This window comes from Halichoerus grypus, chromosome 3 (assembly GCF_964656455.1).
Source record: "Halichoerus grypus chromosome 3, mHalGry1.hap1.1, whole genome shotgun sequence".
Classification (NCBI taxonomy): domain Eukaryota; kingdom Metazoa; phylum Chordata; class Mammalia; order Carnivora; family Phocidae; genus Halichoerus; species Halichoerus grypus.
In genome coordinates, this window is record NC_135714.1 from 79,888,640 (window position 1) to 79,901,850 (window position 13,211).

A 13,211-nucleotide genomic window follows, 5' to 3' on the forward strand; every position below is an offset into this window, starting at 1 on the left:
TTCCTTATATGTATTGAGGATGCAAATTAATAGGCTACATGAAGCTGGTAATGTAAAATTTTAATTAGCAATTAATTAATCCTTGTGATATTATACTCTGATTCATCATACAATTTACTCATTTGCATTCATTTAATATTTTAAACTCTATAACCAGTAGTAACATTCTCTGTGTATACAAAAGGGATGAGAATTTATTTTTCCATTTTTATATACTTCACTGTTTTTATTTCAGAATTTGACATTCATATTTAATAATTCAGAATGCAATACCTAGTAAAATAATTAGATATCTCTTTCTTTGTTCACTTTATGAGGAAAATTAATCTACTAAAAAATCCATCCCTCACATACTATATCTTTAAAACCATATGCCTCTCTAACTAAATGCTGAAGTTGGTGCTTCTCGACTCTTCTCCTAATATTATTCCTACCTAGTCACTCAAAAGAAAACAGATTTTATCACTTTCAAAAACAGAAAAATCAGTCACATCTTATGAAAGCCTTCAAATATAGAACATCTGAGCCAGCATTATTATTTTGTGTGGTTTTATATTTACTGATGCTGAAAAAATAATTTACTTTTATAATAAATTTTATTATTATCATGTACATGGTACTAGAAATTATAGCAAAGAGAAATTCAAAAGCACTTTGCAACTTTTTAAAAGATTTTATTTATTTATTTGAGAGAGAGAGCACGCACTCAAGTAGTGGGGAGGGGCAGAGGGAGAAAGAAACTCTCCACCAAGCAGGGAGCTGGATGCAAGGCACAATCCCAGGACCCTGAGATCATGACTTGAGCCGAAGGCAGACACTAAACCAACTGAGCCATCTAGGCACCCACATTTTGCAATTTTTACTGTTTATGGGTAGAAGTTCAGAAAATGTACCAGTCATTGGATGACTCTGGCTTTAGAGGGGATAAGTTTGCAGAAGATCACATTTTTACCAAAAATAATTGAAATCCAGATAAAATATAAGAAAATCTTATTTTTAAAGGCCTCATACAGTTGTGGATGCTTCTAACCTTGAGTTGTCAGCATAGACAAGAGGGGCTAAGATTCTAAAGAGGGTAGAACTTCTGAAAGGTAAGCTATCACTCTGTAGGTGCTTTTTCCCTAGTGGCATTTGCTCATACAGGCAACAGAGAAAGAATTTGGGTTTAGACCTGGCAGAGGTTGCTGTTAAAGAACTGAGAAAAAGCTCAGTTCTTTGCCATTAAAAATGGCAAAATTGCAGGTTTGAGGAGCCTCAAAACACATGATGGTCTGTTTCCCCATGAATCTCTTTGCCAGAGGATAAGAGATGGGGTGATGCTAAAAATCTAAGCCAAAACACAGATGCATTAAAGATTGAAGTTCAGAAGAGAGGGGTCTTGAACACATCAGGCTTGGAGCTGAAATCCCTAGAGGACTACACTTAAGAAAACGAACAAGCCAGAGGTAAATTAAGCCCTAGAAAAAATATATTCACTGTAATTCATGATTGGATTAAGGTGATCTCTGACTTCTATCTGCCTTGCAAAGGAAAGTATAAAATCTCTCTAGTAGAAGGTAACACCATTTAAAGTCTCTATATTGCATGCAATATCTGGCATTTTATTAAAAATTAGGGGGCATGCTGAAAGATAGACATGCATGATCAAAACTCAAGAAAAAAAAATAACAGAAAATAACAACAGGCTAATAGGTGATCCAGATATTAGAGTTAGTACACAGAACTTTAAAATAAGTATAATTAATGTGTTCAAGAAAACAGAAGAAAAAAATGAAAAAAGAGAGTTAAAAACATGGAGAATTTCTCCTAAGAAGTGAAATCTTTGGAAAGACTTAAATAGAATTCATTCTACAACTAAAAATAGAATAATCTGAAATTAAAAACTTAGGTCAGTGTAAGAGCAATTGAAACACAGTTTTTAAAAAAATATTAGTTAATTGAAAGATATGTCTGAAGAAAATATCTAAACAAAAGCAAAGAGAGAGTCCAAGATGGCAGAGGAGTAGGAGAACTTAGTTTTGCCTGGTCCCGGGAATTCAGCTAGACAGCCATCAAATCATTCCAAACACCTGTGAACTCAACCAGAGATCTAGGAAAAAACAGCTGTGACTGTACAGATAGAAAAGCGACCACTTTCTGCAAGGTGGGAGGTGTGGAGAAGTGAATCCAAGGCTATATATGGGAAGATAAACTTCAGGGGGAGGGAGCCTATGGGAGCCACCTACCAGAAAGTGATATAGCAGTGGAGCATAAAATCAGAACTTTTAGAAGTCTGCTCCAATGAGGGACATCCCTGCCTAACAGATGGTCAGGTGGCAAAGAGAGGTGGAATCCTAGGTGGGATATTGTGGTCTCAGGATGCTTGGCATCACTGGAAAACCAGGGAGGCCTAAGTGTGGCAGAGTTCCCAGGCATCAGAGCAGGGAAGACAGCTGTAATCAGCAAGCCCAGGAGTGGGCTCTGACTTAGGGTTGCCATAAGAACTGTGGCACAGTTGGGCAACTGCTCTCCGAGCAGGGGCCCAAAAGCCATAGAACCAGCAAGACGCCCCTTCCTCCCCCAGGAAGAGCAGCTCAGATGCATGCCACAGGAGTCTACAGAGCTTGGAGACTCAAAGCAGGGTCTCGTGCCTGAGATACAAACACTCAGTAACAGGCTGGATGAGCACAGAGAGCAGATGGAGACCAGGGAGACAGGAGTGATGTTATAACTGCTTTCCCCGGAGGGTGCACTGAGGTGGGACCCAGAGCTTTTGGCTCTGGGGCTGGAGACTGGGAGGGTGCCATTTTCATTCTCATCCTCTAAAGCAGCACAGAAAGCCTTCAGGGAACAAAAGCCACATAGAGCAATCTAGAGCCAATTACTTAGCCTGGCCCCTAGCAAGAGTGATGCAATTCTGACTAGAGAAAAGAGACTTGTGAATCAATGCAACAGGCCCCTCCCCAGAATATTAGCATGAACATCCAGCAAAGAACAAGTTTACCAATCATTGAGAATTGCAAATCTCTAGCACCACAGAAATCTAGCATATAGAATTCATGGTTTATTTGCTATAATTCTATAGTCTTCACTTTTAATTTTTTCCCTCTTTCCTTTTTCAACCATTTTCTTATTTTATCCACTCTTTTTATTAATCTAATTTTCATTTTTACAGTTACATTCTATCCTTTCATTATATTTAATCTTATTTTTGTATATATATAAATTTTTCTTTCTTTATGATTTTGGGACACAATTTCTTCTAACAGACCAAAATACACCCAGAATCTAGTGTATGTCTCTGTTCACTTCACCTCTCTCATCATATTCTCTCTTTTTCTCTTCTTCTGTTTTGTTTTGTTAGTCTTTTTAAATTTTCACCTTTACAGTTACAATCTAATGGTTCAATGTATTTCATTTTACTTTTGCATAAATACAAGTTTTTCTTTCCTTACAATTTTGAGATGTAGTTTCTTTTAACAAACCAACCAAAATACACTCAGGATATAGTGTATTGCTCTGTTCTGTCCACCTGTCTGTTTATATTCCTCCTTTTTTTTTTCTTTTAATTTTCATTTTTACACTTACATTCTATCTTTTCATAGTATTTAAATTTATTCTTGTACATATATAAGTTTTTCTTTCTTTACAACTTTGGGATCTAGTTTTCTAACAAACAGATCAAAATACACACAGGATCCAGTGTACTGCACTATTCTCTTCACCTCTCTGATTATATTCTCTCTTTTTCTTTCTTTTAATTTTTTTTTTTTTTTTTTCTGTTTCGGTCTCTTCTGATTTGTTTAGTGTGTATTTCTCTAGGGTTGTGGTTGCCATTTTAGTATTTTGTTCTCTCATTCATCTATTCTTCTCTGGACATAATGACAAGATGGAAAAACTCACCTCAAAAAAGAAAACAAAAGGCAGTACTGACTGCCAAGGACATAATCAGTATGGAAATAAGTAAGATGTTGGAACTAAAGTTCAGAATAACGATTATAAAGATACAAGCTGGGCTTGAAAAAAGCATAGAAGATACTAGAGAATCCCTTTCTGGAGAAATAAAAGAACTAAAATCTAACCAAGTCAAAATCAAAAAGGCTATTAATGAGGTACAATCAAAAATGGAGGCTCTAACTGCTAGGATAAATGAGACAGAAGAGAGAATTAGTGATATAGAAGACCAAATGATGGAGAATAAAGAAGCTGAGAAAAAGAGAGATAAACTACTGGATCACGAGGGGAGAATTTGAGAGATAAGTGATACCATAAGAAAACACAATATTAGAATAATTGGGATCCCAGAAGAAGAAGGAGACAGAGAGGGGCAGAAGGTATATTGGAGCAAATGAGAGCAGAGAACTCCTAATCTGGAGAGGGAAACAGGCATTCAAGTCCAGGAGGAACAGAAAACTGCCCTCAAAATCAATAAAAACAGGTCAACACCTCAGCATATAATAGTGAAACTTGCAAATCTCAGAGACAAACAGAAAACCCTGAAAGCAGCTTGGGACACGAGGTACCTAACCTACAAGGGTAGAAACATTAGACTGTCAGGAGACCTATCCACAGAGACCTGACAGACCAGAGAGGATGAACACGATATATTCAGGATGCTAAATGAGAAAAATATGCAGCCAAGAATACTTTATCATGCTAGGATGTCATTAAAATAGGAGAGAAAAAGCTTCCAGGACAAACAGAAACTAAAAGAATTTGGATCACCAAACCAGCCCTACAAGAAATATTGAAAGGGGGACACCTGGGTGGCTCAGTCGTTAAGCGTCTGCCTTCGGTTCAGGTCATGATCCCAGGGTCCTGGGATCGAGTCCCACATCGGGCTCCCTGCTCAGTGGGGAGCCTGCTTCTCCCTCTCCCTCTGCTGCTCCCCCCACTTGTGCTCTCTCTCTCTCTGACAAATAAATAAATAAAAATCTTTAAATAAAAAAAATATATATATATTGAAAGGGATCCTTTAAGGAAAGAGAGATCCCAAAAGTAACATAGACCAGAAAGGAACAGAGACAACAAAAGTAACAGGGACTTTACAGGAAATACAATGGCATTAAATTCATATCTTTCAGTAGTTACTCTGTAAATGTACTAAATGCCCCAATCAAAAGACACAGGGTATCAGATTGGATGAAAAAGCAAGCCCCATAAATATGCTGCCTGCAGGAGATTCATTTTATACCCAAAGACACTTCCAGATTTAAAGTAAGGGAGTGGAAAACCATTTATCACCATAATGGACATCAAAAGAAAGCTGGGGTGGCAATCCTTATATCAGACAAATTAGATTTTAAACCAAAGACTGTAATAAGAGATGAGAAAGGACACTATATCACAATTAAAGGGTCTACCAAACAAGAAGATCTAACAATTGTAACTATCTATGCCCCTAACATGGGAGCAGCCAATTATATAAGCCAATTAATAACAAAATCAAAGAAACACAGTGATAATAATATAATAATAGCAGAGGACTTTAACTCCCCACTCACTACAATGGAAAGATCATCTAAGCAGATCAAAAAGGAAACAAGGGCTTTGAATGACACATTGCACCAGATGGACATCACAGATTTATTCAGAACATTCTATCCTAAAGTAACAGAATACACATTCTCCTCAAGTGCACATGGAACATTCTCCAAATAGATCACATACTGGGTCACAAATCAGCTCTCAACTGGTACCAAAAGATAGGGATCATTCCCGGCATATTTTCAGGCCACAATGTTTCAAAACTAGAAATGAATCACAAGAGGAAAGTCGGAAAGAACTCAAATACATGGAGGCTAAACAGCACCCTACTAAATAATGAATGGGTCAACCAGGAAATTAAAGAATTTAAAAAATTCGTGGAAACAAATGAAATTGAAAACACAATGGTTCAAAATCTTTGGGATGCAGCAAAGGTGGTCCTAAGAGGGAAGCATATAGCAATACAAGCCTTTCTCAAGAAACAAGAAAGGTCTCAAATACACAATAATAGTAAAAGTTACTTAAAACTGATGAAAGACATCAACCCAGAGGCTCTACAAACCTCAGGCAAATAAATATAAAGAGAACCACAGTTTTGACACATTGAAGAAACAGACAAAAAAAAAAAAAAAGTTGCTTTCAAAGGAGAAACAATAAACTTAACAATGTACTTCTCAATGGAAATGACAGAAGGCCTAAAACAATAGAATGACTCCCACCCTACAAATCCAATCCCCCCAAAATAAAAATGACAAAGACATTTTCAGACAAAATTACAATAATTCATCAGCAACAGACCTTAAACAAAAGAAGCACTAAAAGGAGTTTTTCAGGCAGAAGAAAAATGATTTGATACAGAAACCAGAAATGCAGAAAGAAACAAAACACAAAAGAGAAGGTAAATGTTTGGGTAAATATGAATAAATATTGATTGTATAAAACAGTAATATTCAAAGGGCTCAAAATATACATAAACTTATGCTGTATGACAAAAATTAACAAAATAGGAGGTAGAAAATGGAGCTAAAATGTTTTAAGTTAGCATATTGAGAAGTGGTAAAAGTAATCCTTTTTATTAAACTGCAAAAGTAAAGGATACATATTATAATTTTGGTGGCCAGCACTAAAAGACTATAAAATAATACATAACTAAAAATGTTATAAAAATAGATGAAATAGAATAATATAAAATATTTTACTAAGTCAAAAAAGAAGGTGAGGTAAGAAAAAATGCTAAAACAAGCAAGCCAATAGAATATATGCATAATATGGCTTCTATACACACAAATGTATCAGTAATCACATTAAATATAAATGGATTAATACTGCAGTTCAACACAGTTTATCAGACTGGATTTTTAAAACTTAGACATGTTTAGTGTATATCTTTCACTCTTGATTGTAGTTTGTCAAATTTTACATAAACAAAAAGAGTCTGTGTTAATCCTATGGGTAATTTTTAATTATTAATAATAGTAACAAAAGGGGCGCCTGGGTGGCTCAGTCATTAAGCATCTGCCTTCGGCTCAGGTCATGATCCCAGGGTCCTGGGATCGAGCCCCGCGTCAGGCTCCCTGCTCTGCGGGAAGCCTGCTTCTCCCTCTCCCACTCCCCCTGCTTATGTTCCCTCTCACTGTGTCTCTCTCTGTCAGATAAATAAAATCTTAAAAAATAATAATAATAATAGTAACAAAAGTTATTAAGTTTTTGCTATGTGCCAGAAGCTAAAGTATTTTACATGTATTGACTCATTTAGTATTCACAATAATGCTTCGTAGTATGTACTATAATGCTCTCTATCTTACTAAGGCATAAAGAGGTTAAATAACATACACAAGGTCAGTGACAGAGCAAGAAAATATGCTCAAGTACTCTGACATCAGAGATCATGCTAATAATCACTATGCTATACTGTCTCATTATCTGCAAAGGAGAATAAAGATTATAATGAGGGCTTTATAAAGAATTCTTGCAAGTTATTCTAACAATTCTTCTAAATTTAAATGTCGGGTTACTTAGAATAATTAACTTCTAGTACATTTTAAGCAAAATACAACAAAAATATTCTAAAAACTACTAACGTTCATGATGCATTTCTTTTAATTTTATTTAAATTTTATTAGATTTTAAAATTTATTAATTTAAATTTAAATTTATTTATTTTTTTTTATTTTTTTCTATTATGTTACATTACTCACCATACAGTACATCATTAGTTTTTGATGTAGTGTTCCATAATTCATTGTTTGTATATAACACCCAGTGCTCCATGCAGTACATGCCCTCTTTAATACCCATCACCACGCTAACACATCCCCCCACCCCCCTCCCCTCTAAAACCCTTAGTTTGTTTTTCAGAGTCCATAGTCTTTCATGGTTCATGTCTCCCCTCTGATCTCCCCCCCCTTCATTTTTCCCTTCCTTCTCCTAATGTCCTCCATGCTATTCCTTATGTTCCACAAATAAGTGAAACCATATGATAATTGACTTTCTTTTTTTTTATTTTATTTTATTTATTTATTTGACAGAGAGAGAGAGATAGCGAAAGCAGGAACACAAGCAGGGGTAGTGGGAGAGGGAGAAGCAGGCTTCCTGCCAAGCAGGGAGCCTGATGCAGGGCTCAATCCCAGGACCCTGGGATCATGACCTGAGCTGAAGGCAGACGCTTAACAACTAAGCCACCCAGGCACCCTGATAAATGACTTTCTCTGTTTGACTTATTTCACTTAGCATAATCTCTTCCAGTCCTATCCATGTTGACGCAAAAGTTGGGGATTCATCTTTTCTGATGGCTGAGTAATATTCCATTGTATATATGGATCACATCTTCTTTATCCATTCATCTACTGAAGATCATCTCAGCTCTTTCCACAGTTTGGCTATTGTGGACATTGCTGCTATGAACATTGCGGTGCATATGGCCCTTCTTTTCACTACATCTGTGTCTTTGGGGTAAATACCCAGGAGTGCAATTGCTGGGTCATAGGGTAGCTCTATATTTAATTTTCTGAGGCACCTCCACACTGTTTTCCAAAGTGGCTGTACCAACTTGCATTCCCACCAACAGTGTAAGAGAGTTCCCATTTCTCCACAACCTCTCCAACATTTATTGTTTCTTGCCTTGCCAATTTTTGCCAGTCCAACGGGTATAAGGTGTTATCTCAGTGTGGTTTTGATTTGGATTTCCCTGATGGCTAATGATGATGAACATTTTTCCATGTCTCTGTTAGCCATTTGTATGTCTTCTTCAGAGAACTGTCTGTTCATGTCTTCTGCCCATTTTTTGACTTGATTATTTGTTTTTTGGGTGTTGAGTTTAAGAAATTCTTTATAGATCTTGGATACCAGCCCTTTATCTGTAGTGTCATTTGCAAATATCTTCTCCCATTCTGTGGGTTGCCTCTTTGTTTTGTTGACTGTTTCCTTTACTGTGCAGAAGCTTCTTATCTTGATGAAGTCCCAAAAGTTCATTTTTGCTTTTGTTTCACTAGCTTTTGGAGATGTATCTTGAAAGAAGTTGCTGTGGGTGATGTCAAAGAGGTTACTGCCTATGTTCTCTTCTAGGATTTTGATGGATTCCTTTCTCACATTGAGGTCTTTCATCCATTTTGAGTTTATCTTTGTGTATGGTGTTAGAGAATGGTCAAGTTTCATTCTTCTGTATATAGCCGTCTAATTTTCCCAGCACCATTTATTGAAGAGACTGTCTTTTTTCCATTGCATATTTTTTCCTGCTTTGTCGAAGATTATTTGACCATAGAGTTGGGCTCTCTATTCTGGGCTATATCTGGGCTCTCTATTCTGTTCCATTGGTCTATGTGTCTGTTTTTGTTCCAATACCATGCTGTCTTGGTGATCACTGCTTTGTAATATAGCTTGTAATCGGGCAATGTGATGCCCCCAGCTTTGTTTTTCTTTTTCAACATTTCCTTGGCAATTCAGGATCTTTTCTGATTCCATACAAATTTTAGGATTGTTTGTTCCAGCACTTTGAAAAATGTCATTGGAATTTTCATTGGGATGGTGTTGAAAGTATAGATTGCTCTGGGCAGCACAGACATTTTAACAATGTTTATTTTTCCAATGCATGAGCATGGAATGTTTTTCCATCTTTTTGTGTCTTCTTCAATTTCTTTCATGAGTGTTCTGGAGCTCCTAGAGTATAGATCCTTTACCTCTTTGATTAGGTTTATTCTGAGGTATCTTATGGTTTTTGATGCTATTGTAAATGGAATCTATTTTCTAATTTCTCTTTCTATAGTTACATTGATAGTATATAAGAAAGCAACTGATTTCTGTGCATTGACTTTGTATCCTGCCACATTACTGAATTGCTGTATGAGTTCTAGTAATTTGGGGGTGGAGTCTTTTGGGTTTTCCACATAAAGTATCATGTCATCTGCGAAAAGAGAGTTTGACTTCTTTGCCAATTTGAATATATTTTCTTTCCTTTTGTTGTCTGATTGCTGTTGCTAGGACTTCTAGTACTGTTGAACAATAGTGGCAAGAGTGATGCATTTCAAATATACTTATATCAGCACTTAAACATGATTAAGATGGTAAATTTAATGTTATAGTTTTTTACCACATTAGAATATATATAAATAAAATATTTTGTAAGAGTTTCATAAAAATCTCACAGTGAAATTTTAATTTTTGTTTAAATAAGGAAAGCCTTTATTTACTCCATTTTTCTTTTATGCCTACAAACCTTAAGCAACTCCCAGAGATTACAGATAATGATTTACAGCTGTTCTTTCATTACAATGAGATCTATTTCAGCTATATCTGAAGTTTTTAACTCATTTAAAGCACTAGAGTGATAACTTTGGCAGCACATATACTAAAACTGGAACAACACAGAGAAGATTAGCACCCTGCGCAAAAATGACTTGCAAATTTAACTTCATTGCACTAGGGTATTCTTACATTACCACCATAAACATCTTAGGATCCAACTTCCTATAAACCATGTGTGTTCCAGTTTCTGGGTTGAAAATAATTTTCTCTGATAGGAAAGACAAATCCAATTCAGCATTTCAGTGGCTCTATTATCCCCATTTCATCTACCCCACCCCTACAGAGTTCTTTTTAGTTGTTTTTTTTTTTTTTTTGTCAAACCAAACTAACACAAACTAATTTTAATTTTCTGTAGTATTTTTTACAATAAATTTTCCTTCTCTTTAAGCTTCCTGGAGTACAGTTCTATGCTTCTCTCTCATACTCATTTATTCAGTTATAATTTCCTGAGTGTCTACTATAGGACAGATACCATGTTTCCACTGTTTTGTACATGTTCTTTTACGATTTGACAACTATGTTCAAGCTTCCCCAATGTTTAACTTCTATTTATATATTACCTATAAAATATCTATCTGTTCCATCTATATTTTTTATTGTTATTGTTAGCTACTTTTACTTTTCCATATGTACATTCTTTTAAACTTTCTCAAAATCTGTAGGAGAAAGAATAATAAATATATACACATATATTACAATGTCCTTTTAAAAATGTCTTCTAAAAAGTTTAATGTGTAGCAGAACTGCATTTTCAAAATATTACTCATGAGTTATTTTCTTGTCAACACTTTTAGGTTAGTTTCACTGTTAGAGTCTCTGATCTTAAGAACATTTCTTGTTATCTGCTGATCATTTTGAAATAGGGATTATCTAAGTTCCTTATACATATCTAACCATGTCCAGAATCTCTTCTTTGACAATTCTAAACTGTAAAATAACATTATCACTATTTGCAAACAATTCTTCCCTTCTATTTCATTAGTTCTCCTTTATTTAGTCAAAATTAAGCTAAGACATGAGTTCCTCCCATAGCTTCCTCTACCTTTTGTAAAAGTAAATTATCAGTAAATCAAAAACATGTACGACATTCTGCTTTCAATAAAATGAGAAATCCAACAAAAGCTTTTAATATCTACTCACATAGTTATCATCTTTGATACTCTGTATTACTTTAAATAGATCCAGATTCCATCTGGTAACATTTTCCTCTGCCTGGAAGACTTCCTTTAACATTTCTCTTAATGCAGGTCTTCAAGGGATGAATATTTCAGCTTTTATATATATAAAGTATTTTTTTTTAAATATTTTTATTTATTTATTTGAGAGAGAGAATGAGAGAGAGAGAGCATGAGAGGGGGAGGGTCAGAGGAAGAAGCAGACTCCCTGCCAAGCAGGGAGCCCGATGTGGGACTCAATCCCGGGACTCCAGGATCATGACCTGAGCCGAAGGCAGTCGCTTAACCAACTGAGCCACCCAGGCGTCCCTCAGCTTTTATATATATATAAAGGTCTTCATTTTATTCTCCATTTTGAAAGATATTTTAGCCTACTATAGAATTACAGGTTGACAACTGTTTTCTTTTAATACTTAAAAATGTTGCACTGCTGTCTTCTGACTTACATCATTTCCAACAAGAAATATATTGTCATTTTTAACTTTGTTCCTCAATGCTATGTATCCTTTTTCTCTGGCTGCTTTTAAGAATTTTTTTTTAACCATTCTAGTCAATTTGGTTATAATATGCCTTGGCATAGTTTCTTTAATATCTTTTGTGTTGCAGTCTTGTTGAGCTTCATGGATAAATGGGTATTTAGTTCTTATCAAAGTTTGGAAATTTCCAGCCATTATTTCTTAAAATATTTTTTATGCCCCCGCACTTTTTCTCTTCCTTCAAGGATGCTAACTACACACATATTAGGCCACTTCAAATTGACTTAGAGTTCATTGATACTTTATTCACTATTTTTGTCCTTTTTCTCACTGTTTCATTTCAGATAGTTTCTACCAGTGTCTTAGGGTTCGCTAATCTTTTCTTCTGAACTTTCTAATCTGTTGTTAATGACAGTGTACTTTTTAAAAAATATTATATTTGCTATCTCTAGAACTTCAATTTGTGTCTTTTTATTTGTGCCATCTCTCTACTCAATATGTTCGATCTTTCCCCTACCTTCTTAAACATGTGGAATATAGTTATAATAACTGCTTAATGTCTTTATCTACTAATTCTATCATCTCTGTAATTTCTGGGCTTTTTCTATTGATTGTTTTTATTTTCCTGATTCTAGGTTATATTTTCTTGCTTCTTTGCATACCTATTAATTTTTTTTTTTTTTATTGGATGTCACACTGTGAATTTTATCTTCTTGAATACTGGATATTTTTTAATTCCTATGAATATTATTGAGATTTGTTCTGAGACACAGAAGTCTAGTAAAGCAAAAAAATATATAAAAGATGGAACACCTGGAGAAAAAATATAAACTGTCATTCACAGGTGGCATAATTGTGCTTGAGGAAATTTTTTTAAAACTAATAATAAATTAGTAGAATTAATCATTTAATTTAGCAAGAAGTATGGATCATTGGTAAAGCAAATCTTTAATAAAGACTATTATATTTCTTTATTGCAATGGCAGAAAGCTAAACAATGAAAATATTTAAAGGTACCATTAGAACTAAAAAACATGAAATACTAAATACCAAGGAATAAATCTAATAAAGATGTATAAGGTCTCTACACAAAAATTATAAAACCACACAAAGCATTTAAAGGAGATCTAAATTACTCTCAGAAAATAGTGGAGCAATTTTATTTTATTTTTTTTAGTGGAGCAATTTCAAACTGAAGATATGTATTTAAAGAAATAATATGAGATCCTCAAAGAAATAAATAAGATCCATCTTTCGAAAAGAAATTACAAACATAGTTGAGAACCAAATTAAT

General features: G+C 34.8%; 1 protein-coding gene and 1 non-coding gene across 2 annotated transcripts in view; one reads left to right on the plus strand and one right to left on the minus strand.

Moving 5' to 3' along the window:
- Positions 1-13,211, minus strand: part of STPG2 (sperm tail PG-rich repeat containing 2) — a 314,912-nt gene that overhangs the window by 158,236 nt on the left and 143,465 nt on the right. The gene's annotated exons all lie outside the window — the stretch shown is intronic.
- On the plus strand, positions 10,286-10,390 carry LOC118539905 (U6 spliceosomal RNA). Its single transcript, XR_004919394.1, has one exon. It is a non-coding gene; the product is annotated as a U6 spliceosomal RNA (small nuclear RNA).